Source organism: Triticum aestivum, chromosome 4A (assembly GCF_018294505.1).
Source record: "Triticum aestivum cultivar Chinese Spring chromosome 4A, IWGSC CS RefSeq v2.1, whole genome shotgun sequence".
Lineage (NCBI taxonomy): Eukaryota > Viridiplantae > Streptophyta > Magnoliopsida > Poales > Poaceae > Triticum > Triticum aestivum.
The window spans coordinates 294,105,573-294,122,982 of NC_057803.1; positions in this window are offsets into that span (position 1 = coordinate 294,105,573).

Below are 17,410 nucleotides of genomic sequence, written 5' to 3' on the forward strand. Positions count from 1 at the left end.
GCAACACCGCACACATTCCCGCTTGAGCGGCGTGCCGAACCAACCGTGTGGGGGTGCGACATGAACATGACAGGCTTTTCCTTTTGAACTCGTAACTTGTAAAATTTGGTTCTACTCCATGGCGCGACCGATAGATAGAAAATAACGATTCTTCCTAGAGTAATGAGAAGTTTGGTTCTGGCGCCGTTCATGCATGGAGTACATACGAAAATTATGAAGTTGATGCGGAAGGTAAGATAATTACTGTAGTATCATATACTACTACATGGATTTGACGGAAAGATAAAAATACATACGGATCCATCAACGTTCAACGACATCCTCACGCCCTAGTGCGCCGGGTCACCAACCGACGTGTGAGGAGCAGCGGCGTTGGCGGCGAGCTCAACGTGCTTCTGAACAGTACCGTCCAAGGTTGCCTTGCGCTCCAAGATGGTCAGCGTCCTATCGTCCTCCTCTTGCATGTAGTAGTCCTTGTGGACGATTTGCGCGTAGACGTGGGTGATTATGTCGATGGTGTCTTGCTGTGCTAGGCGCTGCGCGGCGAGTGCGACCTCGAGGTGGACATTCTCCGGCGTGATGGCGGGCAGTCGCAGGGCCACTAGTGCATCAAAGAGGTTGTTACCATAGTGGACGTTGAGGGTGGCAGGCATCGCAGAGCCTGGGCGCGTCGGCTGGAGGCTTACGTCAAAGTCATCCGCAAGCTTCTTGACGACGGTGAACTTGTCGAGGAAACCGACGAGGACCTCATCGAACAAGGAGACGAAGCTGTCGTCCAAGCGGCCCCTCGCCCTGGCGGCCTCAAGCAATACTACCTGGAGACGTTCCTCGGTGCCGGTGGATGTGGTAGTACTCCTAAATCTAGATGGTGGTGCTACTAGTACTAGTAGTAGTACTACCAATGTAGTAGTAGGAGTACTAGCACTATACTACCCGTTGGTCAAATTATTATGTGCTGCTCCTCAAAGTGAAGTGACAAGACCCTACGCCGGAGATGACACCTGAGTATAGGCGCCGTGTTCGGCATACCATACTCAGCCTCACCATCTGTAGTCATTATCATCATGGCTGTAGAGCTAGCCTGCTTACAACTAGCCCTGTTCCACATAATTTCCCATGCGTAGATGCCCGTGCATTGCACGGAACACCAATATTGGGGGTGGACGGCTCCGGCAGCGGCCATCGCGCCAGATTTTTCCACGGCCTTCTACTCCTAGATGTGTACACGTGTGCTGGTGTGTGTTGTGTGCTGGGTGTGCGCGAGTGCGTCCTTCTGTGCATGCCGCTGCACAGTGGTGAATTGTGTGCGAGTGCGTCCTTCGCGCGCAATAAGTTTGTCCTCAATGCTCCCTCAATTTACTAGCATGCGGGGTGCTACCCCGAGTGGTTTCAACTTTGTTTACTTCACCGCGTGTCAGATGGGCCTCCAGTTTACTTATTTTCACCCAGTGCCACATGGGCCAACACACGAAGATACATAACACGAGCTGACAAGGCAGCATGTGGATTGGTTGACCGGTCAACTAAACAATATACGGAGCTATACGCTGACACGGTGAGCATATAATCCGTCGGTATAGAGAGTTCGAGTGAGAGGGGAGGCCCGTGAGAGATAGCAGTGAGAGAGAAAGAGCTAATCCCTCCGTTCGATAATGTAGTTCCAACTTTTTTAAGTCAAACTTTTGAAACTTTGACCAAGTTTATAAAGACATTACTTATATCTACAATACCAAAGATAAATGATAGTATGAAGTAAGTACATGTTGTGATGAATCTAATGATCGTTCCAGACGTAAATGTTTTTCTCCACATATACCTGGTCAAAGGTTTCTGAGGTTTGACTTTTCAAAACATACATATGCTTATGGACGTGATAGAGTCCCTAACAAGAGAGAGAGAGAGAGTGAGTGAAAAAAGTGTGTGTGCGTGTGTGAAAGAGACATGGACAACACACGATAAAAGTAGAGAAAAAGCGTGTGTGTCTTATGCAAACATATCACACATGCATCTTCGACAACGGAGGCAAGGTGAGGAGATAGTGTGTGGTTGTGTGGCCAAGAGGGGTCTGACAAACAAGGGAGAGAGGTCGAGAGAGACGTACGGAGAAAATGCAGACATGGGGAGGAGAGATTGTATGTTTGTCATAGAGAGAACCCCTGGAGATCGTGATGGGACTACATGGGTGGGAGATCGAGTGACAAGGTGTGTGCACGATAGAAGATGCCCCGAGAGATATCGAGATACACGTATGGATGGAAGGAGACAATACGTGTGTTCCTGTTGGCTAGTAAGAGATAATCATACTTAGGAGGGGGGAGTGCTTGCGCCTATGATGAATTGAGGGATTATGGTACTTAGGGGGGGGTGTCACATGGAGAGAGAACAAGGGCGGAGAGTGTTGGATGGGTCTATATGTATAGCGCGAGAGAGACAAGTATATGTGTGAACTAGGGAGATATAAGGCCAGTTTGGCTTGCGTCCTGAGCATCTTTTGCCTGGCCTGGGGTTGTGGCTGGATTTCATGCACGCTTGTTTGGTTGCTACCCTGTGAAAAAGAAAGCCCGCCTGGCCTGGGTTCCCTTGCACTTTAATTAGCCTGGCCCAGGCGACCGATTTCGAACGTCTGGTCATGCCTGGTCGTGTGGCCACGAGGCTAACAACAACATGGATGGATATTAGCATTAAATAATTTATGCATGGATTGATTGATGGGAGTTGATGCTTTGCCTGGCCCAAGCATGAACCAAACGCTTCAGCACCACACAAGCCTAGCCAGGCAGAAATATTTTACATCTCACGTCCACACCAGGCAGTACCGGCCATCAAGGCATGAGTGTCAGGTCACGAACCAAACTGACCAATAAAGTTTGAGAGAGATTGAGGAGCCCCGATAAGGCTGAGTGGTGCGTCAGATAGCTGAGAGGGGGAAAGAGATATTTCATCCGCTCGATAATGCAGTGCATGTAAATTTTTTAGAAGTCAATCTTTGGAAACTTTGATCAGGTTTACGCAACTATTATTTATATCTACAATACCAAAGATACATCATACAAAACTACATCTCATGGTGAATCTAATGGCATATGTTTTCCATACTAGATGTAATTCTTTTTCTCCACGTACATGGTCAAACTTTGTGATGTTTGACTTTTCAATAAATCTATATGCTATGGACCGAGGAGAGTGCCTCAGTCGAGACAGATCAAGTACGTGTGAAGGAGAATGAGTAAGTGTGCAAAAAGAGTATGTGTGTGACAGATAAAGTGACAACAAACGATAAATTAGAGAGAGAGTGTGTTTTTTCGTTTCTTATGTGAACATATCATGCATGCATCTCCGAGATGGAAAAGCGAGGCGAGGAGATACACGAAGATAGCTAGTGTGTGATTGTTTGCAACAGAGAGAGACACCCCTGTAGCACATGTCCAATAGAGGTGTGGCCAACAAGGAACAAAGGTCGAGAGGGACACATGGATGGCATGGACGCATGAGGAGGGAGAGAGGGTGTGTTTGTGATAGAGAGATCCCGTCGAGATCATGAAGGGACTATATGGGTGCGAGATCGAGGGAGTGCATGCGCGATAGAAAGATGCCCCGACAGAAATCGAGATAGACCATGCACATGTTTGTGATGGAGACTAAGATTAGCTAGTCATATACATATAGGGGGGACTGTGTGTGCCTACAATTGAGTGAGAGACCATCATACTTGGCTAGCTGGGCATGAGATTGTGTGTGTCCGCATGTGAGATGGAGAGAGAGCGAGGGGGAGAGATAGAGTTTTAGATGGGCCTATCGAGTGCGAGTGAGATATGCATGTGTATGTGTGACCCAGGTGGATGGAGAGTTTGAGAGAGGGGGGGAGAGCTCCGAGACGACATAGTGGTGCGTGAGAGAGTTACAAGCAAAGAGCCAAGGAATCTGTGTGCGTACGATGAGTGCACCCAAGATATCTAGCTTGGACTAGCTAGAGTATCATACATAGTGTGCGAGAGAGACCTATATATGGTGTATATATGCATGCGAACTAGAAAGACCACCCCCCCACACGCATACAAAGAGAGAGAGAGAGAGATGGAGAGAAAGGGAGAGGGACGAACAAGGTTTTTGTGTCGGATGCGTGCGACAGAATTGAAGATTGTCGACAAGAGAGAGAGAGAGAGAACAGTAGTCCAGAAGAGGGGGAGGTCGCGTTTTATGCATCAAAGACTGATATAAACCATATTTCGATATAAACTTGCATTCAAATATTTAAATTGGAGAACATGTTGTGTGCAATCCACACATGAACGGATATATGCGTATATCAAACAAGTTCATTAATTTGACTTTCAACATGTTCATGGAGTACTATAATACTGTACAACATGCTACTCGATTGAGGTGTTCAATTTTGGATTTAGTTCACTATTTTGACCTACTGAACGAGCTATTTCATTGAATTGAGATATTTCATTTTGGGTTTGATTCGCGTTTTTGAGTGGGACAACTATTTGTCATATAGTAAATCGCTAGCAACGAGCATGTAAAAACACATTACTCCCGAGCATCATCTTTCCATCTAAAAAAGAAGTGCCAAGCTAATATTTCAAAATTTGATCCGAATCGACTTGGTATGGTAGACGAGGATGCTCGTTCTCCCAAAATTTGAACGAACCGTTAAACATCCTCTCTGCTCGGTGGAATTCACCCGAGCAAATAAATGGGAGACACGAAATTACCGTCCTATGTTGGACACGCATCAATTGGCCCGTTGTATATCGAGGGTAGGTTCGTAACTTCATCCAAGCGCGCCTTCTCCTCGGCCGAAATGACATGTGCCAAGTAATTCATAAACCATGGTTGGCAAAACATGCTCTCCTCGCCCGAAATAGCTCGCGCCCGCTATTTCAAAACACGCTCTCCTCGCCCGAAATTGCTTGTGCCCACTATAGTTCAAAACACGCCCTCCTCGCCCGAAATCGCTCCCGCCCAGAGAAGCAAAGTTACTATACTATCCCCGACCCTAAGTACACAGACCCAAGCCGAGAGGCCTATAGGCAAGGGTAGAACTGTAACTCCCCCTCACATTTCAGACAAATGTGTCCGTAAGACATGGTTCCACTCCCCTCCCAATTTCCACCGCCCGCCCCCATTCATACCTCGTGGGCGCCAAATCACCTTCTCCCCGGGAATCTCCCTTCTCCCGAGTCGCGAAACCTCAGCCCCACCTCCATGGCGCCCCCCACCGCACCAATTTCACAACCGCCCTCCTCCCTAATGCCGGAGACGCTCTCCATTTGCCGTCGTGCACTGGGCCGTGTGCCTCTTACTCCATGCTGCTGGTGCTGCCTCGACGACGGCCGCATGAACCGTACCAGAGCCAATTCACTTCCGCCGTTGTTGACGGTGCCGGAGCAGATCCAAGTTTGGATCCATCCAGAGTCCCAGTGCTACTTCGGCGTAGCCGTCGACCGTCGCGACATCGCTCTTTCCCTGCCACCGGTCGCCACCGCAACCGCGCCGGCCTCACCGACTCGGCAGCTGGACCTGCCAACTTCACCATGCCGCCAGATAGGTCGCACCCTCATCTCAAATCACTTTATTTAGGCATCAGTTGTCTGAATTTTTATTCTGGGCCAGTCGATTTGCAATGGGAAGCAGCACCCCTCGAGGCGGCGGAGCTCCTAGGCTGTCGGTTGGCTGGTGTCTAACGTAAGTGTGCGGGGCCGCAAAGTTCACCGCGGAAGCAGCGCTTAGATGGCTATCTTTTAGAGTTGCATGGGTTGAAGGTACTGCCGTCGCCGGATCTGGATGATGGGGAGTCTTTGTGGATTGGCGAGGAGCGGGGTTTTGGCCGGGGCCACAGACGGCGGAGGCAGGCTGCTCTGCCGTTGGTTGCTGGCTCTTCGGGGAAGATTCCGAACAGTGTCAGCCGGGAGGCACAAGACGGCCAGCCATCCGGCGTAGATCGGACAGTACCAAAATAAAATAAAATCGCGCGACCACAATTTAGTCTTCAGTCAACAGACGTGTGACCACTCTCGTAACTTGATGTTGAACTCTTAGTGTATTTCTTCAGATCAAAGAGATATGTCGTTCTTAACATTAAGCGTTATCTGCATCTTCAGACATACCGTCTTCCGACTCACCGCAGCTCCTCCAACAAGGGAAGCATACACCAGAAGGGAGCTACAGTCCCCACTCAACAGTTCCCTGCATCGAATGCGCGTGCCCGACATGCACAGCCACAACAACTGCAGGGCCATCCACAAGTCAGCACATGATGCTCACTCCTATGGATGGCAGCCAGATAGGTTGTACCCTCATCTTACTTGTGTGCAACATTTATGGCTTTGTTATTCATCTAAGCATGGAAAATAGATCATCACATTTCACTCTATATTCATGTTGATCTCTTACGGGTCTTGTTCAGGAGTTAACGTTGTTCCATAGTTCAGCTAAGATACTTGTTCTTTAGGTAACACTGTTCCATAGTTATCTTCCATCAGCCAATGCTACCCGACAGGCTGGTGATTATAGTATTATACCACTTCTAGTATTTTCTATGTTGTTCTTTAATACTTTTGTGTGCCATCTAGTTTATCTCGAGTACAAACGATACATATTTTGTAGCTTTCATCTGTGAGACCTGTTGCTGCTAGTTAACCCCAGTCCTACTATTTATGTCGTCTCATATAGGCACTCATTACATAAATATAACTACTAGTTGTCTTCCATGCATGTCAGATATAATTGCACACACTGATATATCCACAAGAACCTCACGGAGCAATGTAAAGGCCAATAAACTTGATGTCAATGATACCCAATATGATGGAACATGTAAAGGCAGTTCTTCAAAAGACTTGCAGAAAGATGATGAATCCTCTTCACCCTACAAGGTCCTTGCTCTAACTTGTCCTGTGATATGGGTACAACATGCATATAATGTTATGGAGTGTATCTACTTTGTTGCAATGCCATGTGCTTAGCATGATGATCACGCATGTAAATATGTCATGCCTTCTTGTTTTTCAGTACCTATTCCATTCATGATAACATGTTTTCAAATTTAAGTACTGTCATTCTACTCTATCACAATGCCATCTGCTTAATTTGGACATCATGCTTCTGAATATCTTATGCATTGTTATTCATCAGTATGTACTTCATCTATCTACCATACCATGTTTTTTACATTGAAGTGTTGTTCTAGTGCTTTGTTGCAATGCGATCTTATTTTCCCAATCATACACGTGTATGTTGCCTTAGTTATTTCTGTATGTATTCCGCTAGCATACAGTTTTACATTCAACTAGTGTTTTTTTGCTATGTTGTCCTGACACATCCCTAGCTCTTACACCATACTCCCTGCGTCCGGATTACATGTTGCCGAAATGGATAAAAAGGATGTATCTAGAACTGAAATATGCCTAGACCCATTCATTTTTTTCTAGATGGAGGGAATACATGTCAATATGTCATGCCTTTCTATTCTTCAGTACCTATTCCATCTCTCTGCTGCCGCATGTTTTATAATTAAAGCACCATTCTTCTATACAAGGCATGCAAGGGGAAGATGACTATGTTAGAATCGGAAGGGTAACAAACAAGGCCTTTGCAAAAGATCCAAACTCCAGGAGATAATAAGCAAACTCCAGTTTTTAAAGATACTTCTCCAGCACAGAGAAACCCAACTCCTATTGATAGTAAGCAGATTCAAGTGGCCAAAGAACTAGTCCGCTCCAGTCCAGCAAAAATATGTCAACTCAATTCTAAGAAGCGTGTGCGTATCCTTGCATCATGAAATTTTATAGCATGGTGATCATATTTTCTACATGTTTCTTACCCATCTCTCTTTTAGAAAATAAGCTTAACAGATAGAAGATTTTCTGCAATGGTATCGTTTATGAGGAAAGATTCTTGCAGGAATTCTCTGTGCTCCAATGTAGATGTAAGTACCTATTGTATATCACTATATTTTTACATCACCATGTATTTTGTTAATTGGTGTGAATCCAAACTTTATCTGATCTAACTTTAGTTGTACCAAAATGTATGATTAAAGGCCATAATGTTGATTTTTGCAAGGAAAACTGCCTGGTAGTTTTGCATCCTTAGCTGCATGAGTGTACTATCTCATATCAGTGGGTTTGAATACTTTGGTTCTGCAGTGGGGTTTTCAGTGTTTTTTTACTGTGTCGTCCTATCGTATCCCTAGCTCTTACATCATACTCCCTCCGTCCGGATTAAATGCCGCAGAAATGGATAAAACTGGATGTATCTAGAACTGAAATACGCCTAGAGCCATCCATTTATTTCCGGATGGAGTGAATACATGTCAATATGTCATGCCTTTCTATTCTTGAGTACCTATTCCATCTCTGTTGTAGCATGTTTTATAACTGAATCACCATTCTTCTATATAAGGCATGCAAGGGGAAGATGGCTATGATAGAATCTGAAGGGTTACAAACCAGGTCTTTGCAAAAGATCCAAATGCCAGGAGATAATAAACCAACTCCATTTTTCATAGATACTGCTCCAGCACAGAGAAACCCAACTCCCACTGATAATAAGCAGATTCCAGTGGCCAAAGAACTAGTCTGCTCCAGTCCAGCAAAAGAATGTCAACTCCATTCAAAGAAGCGTGTGCGTATCCTCGCGTCATGAAATTTTTATAGCATTCTGATCATATTTTCTACATGTTTCTTACCCATCTCTCTTTTAGAAAATAAGGTTAAACGATACAAGACTTCCTCCATTGGGATCGTATTCGAGCAAAATATCTTGCGAGAATTCTCTATGCTGCAGTGCTGATGTAAGTACTTGTTGTATATCACTATATTTTTACATCAGCATGTATTTTTTTAATCAGCCTGAATCTAACCTTTATCGGATCTAAAATTAGTTGTAGCAAAATGTTAAAGGCGCCAATGTTGATTTTTGTAAGGAAAACTGCCTGGTAGTTTTGCGTACTGAGCTGCATGAATGTGCTATCTCATATCACACACATTACTGAATTGTAGTGCTTCTCTGGTTGCCCATTCATTCATTGTGTCAATGTTGCTTTCGTATTACCTTACCTGGCTGATGATAGCTATGCCATATTGTGTTAATTTGGTGTACGCTAGTTGCCCAAACGTTCGTTGTGCCAATGTTGCTTCCCTATTATCTGACTTGGCCAATGATAGCAATGCTAGTGTGTTAATTTTGTGCAGGCTGCTGAAGATAAGAAGACAAACTCTGAAAGCAGCAAGGCAACCCCGTTGTTTCTTTGCAGTAAATCTAGGCCAGGTAATATGGCAATAACTCATGATTAATCTGTTTGGTTCCCATCCTAATTTATGTTATGATGTAGTGGTCAAGACACTCTCCACTATCAATAATACAAGCCTACCAAAATCGCCATCTGAATCTGTTCAGTATCCTCCGTCTCGAATGCAATGGAATAAATGTATGTTTGTGAACCAATTAATGGCTGAAGCAATGATGGAAATGGTGGATGAATCAGAGGTGCAGAGTCATGCGACACAACAACTGATCAATGTTGTCAGAGACAGTGTGGCAAAGCAGCAAGAACTTGCCCACATGCTTATGGGCGTCATCTGTGCTGAGGTTGCAGATTGTGACGTTGTAGATGGTTAGGTTCTGCTCATTTATTTACACTGGCATCAATCTTTGATTGCCTAGTGGATGTAATTCCCTGTAATATATACTGGATGTGCAACGTTATTCCCTGTATGCCGTACCTTTGCTCGTCGTAATGGGCTCAAATTATCTAATTTGGCCTAAAGACATGAAAGAACTTTAGTTGGCCCATTAAGTTAATGGGCCGTTACTAGGCCGAAAGTTAATGGTCGGCCCTCTTACCTCACGAGTCGTTAACAAGCCGACATCGAAGTGGGCAACAGGCGGCCCCAATTTATTTGACGGGACGTTAACAGGCCGTTACTATGTTTAGCAGGCTGAAAGAGACATCGGGCTTGTATTGGACCATGAAGAGCATGGGCCGCTAAGAGGCTGAAAGTCAGGTCGTATTGTAAACGGCCCAACTGTGTTGTGGGCCTTTAGCAGGCCGAAAGAGAAACCGGGCTGGTATTGGACCATGAAGGGCATGGGCCATTAAGAGGCCAAAACTAAGGTCCGACTACAAATGGCCCAAATCATTTATGGTCCGTTAACAGGCCGAAAGGCACACATGGCCGGGAATTGACCCAACACTTAAATGGGTTGCTAAAAGGCCAAAAATCAGGTCTGACTACAATGGGCCCAACTGATTTATGGGCCGTCAACAGGCTGAAAGTGACACTGGGCCAGAAATTGGCCCAACACTTAAATGGGCTGCTAAAAGGCCGAAACTCAGGTCCGACTACAAATGGCCCATCAGATTTATGGGCCGTTGAGGGAGTCCTGGATTAGGGGGTGTCCGGATAGCCGGACTATACCTTCGGCCGGACTCCTGGACTATGAAGATACAAGATTGAAGACTTCGTCCCGTGTCCGGAAGGGACTTTCCTTGGCGTGGAAGGCAAGCTTGGCGATACGGATATGTAGATCTCCTACCATTGTAACCGACTCTGTGTAACCCTAGCCCTCTCCGGTGTCTATATAAACCGGAGGGTTTTAGTCCATAGAACAAACAACAATCATACCATAGGCTATCTTCTAGGGTTTAGCCTCCTTGATCTCGTGGTAGATCTACTCTTGTACTACCCATATCATCAATATTAATCAAGCAGGAGTAGGGTTTTACCTCCATCGAGAGGGCCCGAACCTGGGTAAAAACATCGTGTCCCTTGTCTCCTGTTACCATCCGCCTAGATGCACAGTTCGGGACCCCTACCCGAGATCCACCGGTTTTGACACCGACATTGGTGCTTTCATTGAGAGTTCCTCTATGTCGTCACTTTTAGGCCCGATGGCTCCTCCGATCGTCAACGGCGATGCGATCCAGGGTGAGACTTTTCTCCCCGGACAGATCTTCGTTTTTGGCGGCTTTGCACTGCGGGCCAATTCGCTTGGTCATCTAGAGCAGATTGAAAGCTACGCCCCTGGACGTCAGGTTAGACTTGGAAGTTTAAACTACAGAGCGGACGACCGCGGAGACTTGATCTTCGACGGATCTGAGCTGCAGCCGAGCGCGCCGCATTGTCCTCGTGGGCATGATCTAGCTCTGCCGCCGAACAGTGCCCTGGAGGCCGCACCTGTGTCCGCTCCGACCCTTGGCTCGGAGCCAACCACACCAATCGAGGATGGGTGGTTAGACACCGCCTCGGGGGCTGCAATCTCTACGGCGATCAAGCTGAACACCAGCCTTGTCCTCTGCGAAACCCGTGACTCCAAGATGCCGGACTCCTCTCCGGACTCCGAGCCCTCCGCGCCCCTACCGATCGAATCCGATTCGGCGCCGATCATGGAGTTCACCGCCGCAGACATCTTTCAGCACTCGCCCTTCGGCGACATTCTGAATTCACTCAGGTCTCTCTCTTTGTCAGGAGAGTCCTGGCCGGACTATGACCGACAGGATTGGGATGTGGACGACGAAGAAATTTGATGCCCACCCACCACCCACTTCGTAGCCACTGTTGATAATTTAAACGACGTGCTCGACTTCGACTCTGAAGACATCGACGGTATGGACGACGATGTAGGAGATGAACATGAACCAACGCATATAAGGCACTGGACAGCCACCTCATCTCATGATGTATACATGGTGGACACACCCAAAGGAAGTGATGACGAGGAACATAGGGATGCAACAAGGGATCGTTCACTCGAATCAAAGCGGCGACGTAAGCGCCGCTCCAAGCCCCGCCTTGACAGAGACAACAGCCATACAGACCCAGCCATAGAGCAGGACGAGCCGGCAGACGACGAACATGCCTTCGAGCAACCGTCCGAACAGGGCAACTTGGATAAACAAACCGAACACCCCATCCCCGGCGAAAACAACAGTCCGGACGACCTTACGCCGGATAGGCTCATGGAGCAGAAGAACCTCCACAAAAGGCTCGTCGCCACTGCGCGTAGCCTGAAAAAGCAGAAGCGGATGCTCAAAACTGCGGAAGATGCACTCAGAATCAGATGGAGCAAACTACGCAACACCGCAGACAAATATGGCGGCAGTCGCCGCACAAAAAGCTATCCAAAGCGAAAGCTATTGCCTGAATTTGATGAGGAGGCCTTAGAGCCCCCGCAGTCAAAAAATAGGAAAGCCACCCGGTCGGATAGACGACCGCATGGCCAGCATGGAGCGGCAAGCGGCGCCGCACACAAGCTGGCACGCGATCCACCAAAGGACCCGCATCAAAAAGATGGCCCAGCCAGATCTATCTACGGGCCAAGAAAGCAAGCTCTAGTAAGCAATGCAACACAACAAATATCCGAACATCACGGCACACCCAAATACAGGGGTGCCGCACACCCCCTATGTTTCACCGATGAGGTGCTGGACCATGAATTTCCAGCGGGATTCAAGCCCATAATCATAGAGGCGTACGACGGAACAACAGACCCTGGGGTCTGGATCGAGGATTATATCCTCCACATACACATGGCCAGAGGAGATGACCTCCACGCCATAAAATACTTACCCCTCAAGCTTCAAGGGCCAGCCCGGCATTGGCTCAAAAGCCTTCCCGAAAACACCATTGGAAGTTGGGAAGAGCTTGAGGATGCTTTCCGGGAAAATTTTCAAGGGACCTATGTCCGCCCTCCAGATGCAGACGACCTCAGTCACATAACTCAACAGCCCGGAGAGTCAGCCCGGAAATTCTGGAACAAATTTCTTACTAAAAAGAATCAGATAGTCGACTGTCCGGACGCCGAAGCCCTAGCAGCTTTTAAGCATAACGTTCAAGACGAATGGCTCGCCAGACACCTCGGCCAGGAAAAGCCAAGAACAATGGCCGCATTAACAAGCCTCATGACCCACCTTTGCGCAGGAGAGGACAACTGGTTGGCAAGATGTAGCACCAGCGACCCAAGTACATACGAAGTTAGGGATGGAAACGGAAAACCCCGATGCAGTAAGGACCAGCGCCGGAATAAGAGAAACAACCCAAAGAGCACGGCAGTCAACGCTGGATTCAAAAGCTTGCGAAAGAATCAGAGAAAGCTGCCCCTCAAGGATTACAGGGATGAGCTATCCAACTTAAACAAAATCTTGGACAAGATATGTCAAATACACAGTACTCCTAGGAAGCCTGCGAACAATACCCACAGAGATTGTTGGGTTTTCAAGCAATCCGGCAAACTCAATGCCAAACACAAGGGGCTCGACACACCAAGTGAGGACGATGACGAACCCCACAAGCAGAGCACCATGAAACAAAAGGATTTCCCACAAGAAGTCAAAACAGTAAACTTACTTCACATGAGGAACAGAATGGCACCAACAGAGATACACACCATACGGCCTATCCCAAAGGAGTCTCGCCAATGTTTGTTAAAACCGATCACCTTTGACCATCAGGATTACTCTAGAAGTATTCGGAACGCAGGCCGGACTGCCTTGGTATTAGATCCAATAATCAGCGGACTCCACTTTACAAATGTCCTGATGGACGGCGGCAGTGGTCTAAACCTGTTATACCAGGACACAATCCGCAACATGGGGATAGACCCAACAAAAATTCGCCATAGCAAAACCTCCTTTCAAGGGGTAACGCTAGGCCCGGATGCCCGTTGCATGGGTTCTCTCCGGCTAGAAGTTATGTTCGGCTCCCCCGATAACTTCCATCACGAACAACTAACTTTTCACATCGCCCCATTCTCAAGTAGCTATCAAGCACTGCTGGGACACGAAGCTTTCGCCCGCTTTAACGCAATACCGCATTATGCATCTCTTATGCTTAAGATGCCCGGTCCACGAGTCATCATCTCATTAAAGGAAAAACATTGAGTGTTGCTCCCGCGCGGAAGACAGTGCGGCTGCCTTGACAGCCCCACAATAAAGCGGCTTCACCAGCCAAAGCACCTAAACAGGTCGTCAAGACCACGGACACGGCTAGACGAGTCCGATATAAACATACAATTGATAAAGGCTTAATAGCCGTATACCCCTGTACTAGGGGCTCCACGCATATAAAACAAGAGACAATAAAGCTCAATTTTACCCATTTCGATTTATACTTTGTTTATTTAGTATAACTCATGTTCGACACGATCTTTCTTCAACTAAGTTCCTCTCTTTTACAGATGAACACCGTGCTATGCCCGTCCAGGATACGGCACAACGGAGACACAGGCGCAGACGTGCAGCAGGGACCCGTTCCAAGGATTCTTTTTAGATTAAGATCCTGCGTAAACCTTTTTTACTGTCTCTTGTTGATACACATCCCCTGGTTTCTTGGTATAACCAAGGAGGAGGCTGGCGTTTTGGCATGTGGCCACGTCAGAGTTTTGCGCGTACCTGGACACTAGGGGCTTATTACTAAGGGCGTTATCCCGCCCGCCCTCATAAAGACCGAATACCTTAGGGAGTGTTCGGCGTCATGAGTTTGGCGTTATATGCATCAGCTCCGAATCATGTCTTTGGTCAAATGTTGGGTTTGCCCGGCTCCTGTGTTTTGCTACCTTACGTTCCGCTCTATCGGCTAAGGCGGCACCAGGAGAACTACTGCGATTGTGCCCCGGTTCGGCCAGGCGAGCACCTTAGTAGAGAAAGCCGAAAACTGACTGTCATGATATTATGTGAGACTGGTCAACCACTCGATGACTTACCAGAATCTTTAGAATTCCTCCGCATTAACGAAGGGCCGCTTCCCGGCCAGGCACATACGCGCCCCGAGTTCGGGCGAGCGTAGGCGCCACCAGGGGCTATATAAGTAGCCTCACTGTCAAACTCTTATGGCTAAGTGAAAGTGATAAAGCATCATAGTCCGATTGCCTAGTTCGCTGCGCTATCACCTCCTTTGTAGGACCAAGACGTTGGATCAAGTGTGAAAATGCGCCTTCTGCGAACACCCCCGCATTATGTGCGTGGGGGATGAAGCTGACGACTGCAATCTTTCAGATTATATATACATATATGTTAAACGGCCGCACATGAGGTATTATAATACTTGCAGGCACAAGTATAAAAAGCTTCTACAATTTATCAAAATATTGTTTTATAATAATATATGCTATTCGAATATAGTATCCTTCGAGCACTGCGTCTCTATTAAACGAGCGCCTTGCAGAACTTCCTGAAAATAGTGCTCGGCAGGTACTCGGCTTCCATCCGAGTCTGGGGATGCAACAGCGGTGGCCTCCATTTCCGCCTAGTATGTCTTGACACGGGCAAGAGCCATCCGCGCACCCTCTATGCACACTGACCTCTTCATCGCATTGATATGCGGCGCCGCACCAAGGAACTGCTGCACCAAGTTGAAATAACTTTTTGGCTCTGGCCTCTCTAGCCACAGATGACTCATGACATACTTCATGGCTAGTCCGGACAACCTATTTAGCTCGGCCCATTCGGCCAAACGATCGGCTAATGACAGTGGACGCTCCGGATTGTGGAACTGCGACCAAAAGAGCTTTTCCACGTCGCGATCTTCTTGATCTCGGAAGTGTTCGGCCGCATCTGCGGCACTCGCTGCCAAATCAAGATAGGTGGCCGCCGTACTCCACATCCGGTCTAACGGAGCATGTTTAGGATCACAGAACTTCCTCCGCAGCATAAAGGTCTTTCTAGCCGCGATCTCTTCGGCCTGACGCAGCTCCTCCTTCATAGCTCTCATCGCAGAGCGAGCATCCTTGGCATTGGCAAAGGCCTTCTCCAGGTCCGTCTGTTCCACCTGATCTTCTTTTTCAAGAAGCTTGCAACGGTCAACAACGCTCTTCAGCTTCACAGACATCTCGGCCATTTCCTTCTTGCTTCGGCAGTGAGCAGACTGTTCGGCTTTCAGCTCTTCAATTGCCTTTCCGGCAGCCGCATCACTTTTCCTTGCTTGCTCCTTGGCTCGGGCAAGTTCCGCCCAAAGATTCTCCATGGGAGCAGCACCACCTGCATCAAGCGCACACATTGTAAGATACTGGCATAAAGCTCCTCTTACCAGGTGCCGCCGGAGTAATTACATACATTGTGCCTCGTCAAGCTGCTTGTTGACAAGCGCGATGTCGGCATCTCCCACGTCAAGTTGCCGCTTTAGCTCGGCAAATTCATCAGTCCGGCTGGCCACCCGACACTTCGCCATCTACGTATGAAGGCGGCATATTAGACCTGGGACTATGATCCTCTACGCGCCGTCACTTTTGACAACGCACAGAGTCTCAGGGTAACTATCTACACAGGGCGCATCTTATTTATGCGCAACTGTCCAAAAAGGGTACATTATTTCACGTATCTCAAAACCTGTTAGTAAACTCCTGACGGCCTCGTGCAATCCGCTCTCCACGGATGAAATCCTCTCAATCACCGTACCCATCAATGCATGGTGCTCCTCTGAGATAGATGCACCCGAGCAGATCCTTCAGCTCCTCCGACCACGCACTAGACAATGCCGGACTCGTCCGATGGCCCTTTTCGAAGGCCGGACGTGGAGGGCTTTGGGGGGGCATATGACTACCTTCCGGCCCTTCCGAATTCGGAGAAACCCTCCGCGATGATACCTCAGGGTCGCCCGCCTCGCAAGGTGGTACGGCAGGGGGAGGCGTTCCGCTCTCCATCATCTCCGGAATAAGATCCCTCGAAGACGAGCTCTGCTGAGAAGGGCTAAGGTCCGAGCTACGAGGTAAATTTTTGATTACTCTTCTTAGATATAACGCAAGGATTTCTCTCATTTCTTAAAAAGAAAAACTCCTCTCTACTTACGGCTCGGTGGAGGGCTGATCCCCTTGAGGGCATAATTCGGCTGAAGTATCCCCTGGCGCAGGACCCTCTGACGAAGATTTCTTCCCATGCTTTGAGGCCATGGTCTCCGGTGTTGGGTTTCGTAGTAATTTCAAAAAATTTCCTACGCGCACACAGGATCATGTGATGCATAGCAACGAGAGGAGAGTGTTGTCTATGTACCCAACACAGACCGACTGCGGAAGCGATGACACGACGTAGAGGAAGTAGTCGTACGTCTTCACGATCCAACCGATCAAGTACCGAAACTACGGCACCTCCGAGTTTGAGCACACGTTCAGCTCGATGACGATCCCCGGACTCCGATCCAGCAAAGTGTCGGGGAAGAGTTTCGTCAGCACGACGGCGTGGTGACGATCTTGATGAACTACAGCAGCAGGGCTTCGCCTAAACTCCGCTACAGTATTATCGAGGAATATGGTGGCAGGGGGCACCGCACACGGCTAAGGAATCGATCACGTGGATCAACTTGTGTCAACTTGTGTGTTTAGAGGTGCCCCTGCCTCAGTATATAAAGGAGCCAAGGGGGGAGGAGGCGCCGGCCAGGAGGAGGTGGCGCAGGAGGAGTCCTACTCCTAC